Source organism: Arachis duranensis, chromosome 9 (genome assembly GCF_000817695.3).
Source record: "Arachis duranensis cultivar V14167 chromosome 9, aradu.V14167.gnm2.J7QH, whole genome shotgun sequence".
Lineage (NCBI taxonomy): Eukaryota > Viridiplantae > Streptophyta > Magnoliopsida > Fabales > Fabaceae > Arachis > Arachis duranensis.
Window position 1 is genome coordinate 7,685,239 of NC_029780.3, and position 4,535 is coordinate 7,689,773.

A 4,535-nucleotide genomic window follows, 5' to 3' on the forward strand; every position below is an offset into this window, starting at 1 on the left:
AAGAGCGTAGCTGAGAGAGAATAAAAAAAAGGAACCTAAACCCTACCAAACTTCTGGCTTCGATTTCTTACAATTCGTAATTCTAATCAAAAATCTAATCCGATAAAAGTATTCGTATCGTCTTCCTCTATACGTTGGCACCATTTTTGATCGGTGGAAGTTGACGGTGACGTAACTCCTCTATTCTTTGAGTTTGGCCAACGAAAGATTTAGGAGGCATAGACGATTCTGGACGTTTTCTTCTTCGATAGCTCGGTTAGAAAGCTTATCCAGAGCTTTGAATATTTTGATTCCGTACGAAGGTATGGTTTTGGTTTCTCGTAGTTAATGTTTAATGTCATGTGAAAACTTAGGCTAGAAGACCTTAAGATAGGAATGAACTGAGTGAATAATTGATGGATTGTGTATATGGTATAAAATGTGAGATTTAGCTGTTGTCAATAATTTACTGTTGAAATTGGTCGGTTTGAAAAAAGATTTAATATTTGAATTGATTATGAAATAATTTGTTACTGGAAATGATTTGAGTGACTGAGGGGTGTTTGGTTTGATAGTTGGGACCCTTGAAGGGTGGCAGAAATTTGAGTCTTAGAGGAGATATTGCCAAAATTTCTTTAAGAATTGGAGTTTGATTTGAGGTGGTATTTTAAAAAGAAAGAGATTATTATGTGGCTTGTGTATTTGAGACTATTTGTTGACCTTCTGTCGCAAGATGTGATCGGGCACTTTAACTCTCCGGATTCCCCCATGGGCATGCCTCTAAATATGAATATTGAATATTATTGAGCTTGGAGTTTAACTCCATGGAATACTATACTATTGAGCTTGGAGTGTGACTCCATGGAATATTATATTTGAGTTTGGAGTTTGACTCCATGGAATATTATTGAGCTTGGGGATGCGCGCACAGAGGGATTGTCCAATGGTTAACTACCAGGACTTGTCGGGTTGGCTGTATAACTGACAGATGAGACTCATCAGCCATAGGACAGGCATACATCATATGCATTTCTTTGTTTGCTTGAGTGTGCATTGTTTTGGTTTGCTTAACTGTTTAATTCTGCTTATCCGCTACTTGTTCTACTTGCTATAAATGCTTCTCTATCTGTGTTTTCCTTGTTTGAACTGTATGTGTATGTTTTCTTAGAAATTTCTCTTGAAGCAGGTGTGAGGAGAGAGGGTTGTTCCACCAATGTCTCGGAGGATTGGAGGAGTCAGAAAGTAAAGTATTAAGTTAAAGTTAGATTCAGAACTAGAATATCTTAGATAGCTTACCTAACTTTTGGTTTAGTTTATTTTCCTTAAGAATGATTCTGAGTGTCGAGGGTTGTTCCACCAATGCCTCGGAGGATTGGAGGAGTCAGAAAGTGAAGTATTAAGTTAAATTTAGATTCAAAGCTAGAATACCTTAGATAGCTTACCTAACTTTTGGTTTAGTTTATTTTCCTTAAGAATGATTCTGAGTGTCGGAGTTATAGGAATGCCTCTGGCTCTCCCGAGACCTTTTATATTAACTATGCGGGCGCCTTTACCATACTGAGAACCTCCGGTTCTCATTCCATACTATATTGTTGTTTTTCAGATGCAGGTCGAAAGGTATCTCATTAGGCGTCTGGACACCTGAAGCGAAGTGGTTACTGGGTTATTTTGGTGTGTAGTGATGTATATACACGTACTTAGCTTTCTCTCCGCATAACTTATTCTTTTTTATCTTTCTAGAGGTTTAAGGAGAGGCAGGATTTTGTTTATGTACATTTTGCGTTTTGGATATGTATATATATATGTAAATATTCTCCGGCCAGCCTTGACTTCGCGGACTGAGTGAGGAGCTTGTTATTTTGTACCTTTGGCTTTCTATTCATACTTTTATTATCTTACGTTTGATAGTTATAGTTTGATTTACACGCAAGCTGTTCCGTTTCCGGAGCGTGGCGCTTTTCATTTTGCGATTTTGTTTTACCCATTTTTCAAGGCTCCTAGTCTATTATCTTCTTTCTACTACTATAAGTATGTATTTTATTTTTTTTAGAAGTCGTAATACCTCGCCACCTCTGCTTTACGACTTAAGCGTAAGGGTCTATGTGGTAGGGTGTTACATTATGGTATCAAAGCAGTTCGTTCCTGTAGAGCCTGAGGGATGGACTTATTATGCTTCTGGGCATACTCTGGGTGTGTGTATGTGCTATTAGGATATCTGATTGATATATGTGGCATAAACGTTCATGAGCATGCATTTGAAACTTGAAGCATTAGACTTGCGATATTGAGACTGATCAATTTAATATCACTTGTTTGGTGTGCGAAGGGACCAGATGTCGACTCACAGACGCGGTCGCGGGCGAGGTAGAGGTAGGATAGGCACCGTTACTCCTGGCCCGGCAAGGAATGATCCAGTAGACTTCATGGCTGCCCTGGGAAATATGGCTGCGGCTATGCAGGCGACAGCCGAGGCACTGGGTAATCGGATAAACCAGGGTGATCACAGAAACAATAATGATGAGGACAGTCCCATGACACTTGCTACATTTCTGAAAGTTCACCCTCCGACCTTCAGGGGAACCTCAAATCCCACTGATGCAGACAATTGGATTCAGGCTATGGAACGGGCACTACAGGCTCAGCAAGTTCCTGAGGAGCAATGGGTTGAGTTTGGAACTTATCAGTTGCAGGGTGAGGCTTAGTATTGGTGGCAGGGGACATGACGTATCCTGCAGCCAGATGGCGCTGTGATTCCTTGGGAGGTTTTCCGAACAGAGTTCTATAAGAAATACTTTTCTAATTAAGCCAGAAATGCCAAGGAACTTGAACTGATGCAGTTAAAGGAGGGACAGATGACTGTTACTGAGTATACTAGTAGGTTTGAGGAGTTATGTCGCTTTTCTCGTATCTGTCAAGGTGCACCTGAAGATTTTGCTGAGTGAAAATGTATTAAGTATGAAGGATCTTCGAAGTGATATTCTGAGCTTCGTTGTACCAATGGAGATCAGAGTGTTTTCGGAACTGGTAAACAAAAGTAGAGTTGCTGAGGATTGTCTGAGAAAGGCGACATCAGATAAGAGTGATCAGCGAAATTTTGTTAGGAGAGATCAGGGAAGGAACTTTGCCCCTAGAGGACAAGATTTTAAGCGAGGCGGTTACACCCCACAACCACATTTGGGTCAGAATAACTTCCAGAAATTCAGTAATAATAACAGCCAGGAAAGAGGCAAAGGAAAGCAAGCTCAGACCCCACCAAATGATTTAACTTGTAGGAGGTGTGGAAAGTACCACCCGAATACTCCGTGCAGGGCTGGTTTAGGTGTTTGCTACTACTGTGGTGAAGCTGGGCATTTGTCTTGGAATTGTCCAGAAAAGAAGAAGAATTAAGAGGCTGGAAAGGCACAACATCAGGGACGCGTGTTCACTATGACAGCGGATGGTGCTAGAAGCGCAGATACTCCGATTAGCGGTAATCACGAACTGATAATCGAAATTTTTGAATGCCTTGCATAGTAAATAACACGTAGCATTCATTGTAGTACATTACCGAGTTGTGAGCCTTGTGATTTTTAACTAAACGATCGACTAAAGACCCCCGAATGGTGAGACAGAACGATAGTGGTCAGCCTAGAAAAGTGACTAAATTCTTGGAGGATAATAATAAGAGTGGCGCAGCAGTAGTGCATCGAACTATTATGAGTATACAACTTAAGTTATACATATGGGACCGGAAATGTTGAGAGTTGTGTGGGACAATTACCTAAAACCCAGAGATGGTAAGTTATGAGGAAGAGACATGACATAGATTGAACCCATAATAGATAATCTGTTAGGTGTCAAGAGAAAGAGTAAGTTGTGATAGATTTAGTGTCAAAGGCTAAACCAGTTTCGATAGTATTACGTATAATGACACTATTAGAATAAGCAGAACTTGAGAGCTAGATGAAGCGAGTATTAGAAGAGATAAACCCGTCGTTCTAACACCAACCTGCCTTATAACCTTTCTGCATCGAGCCTTTCTTATATCTTCCGCTTTGCGTAGACTTTTAAGCCATAAGAATATCCTAGATATGTAAACTAAAAATGTTAAATCTTTCTATTTTTCTTTGACATGTTTAAGAAGGGAAGTTACATTAGTATGAATCTTTTCTATTTTATATCAATTTTCGAGGACGAAAATTTTTGTAAGGTGGATAGAATGTAGCGACCCTCAATTTTACAAATATAAATATAAATAAGTTATAATTTATTTTATAAAATTAGAATTTCTTATTTTTAGAAAATTATTTTTATTATTAGTAATTGAACTAATTTTATAATAATTTGAATTTAATCAAATCTATATTATTATTATTGTTATTATTATTATTATTATTATTATTATTATTATTATAAACATTGCATATAATTTTTATGAGTATTATATGTATTATAAGTTTATATGATTTTACTCCTTAGTATTATAAATTTACTGTTGTTATTATATTTACTACGTTACTATTATTATTACTATTATTACGTTTATTATTATTATTATTATTATTATTATTATTATT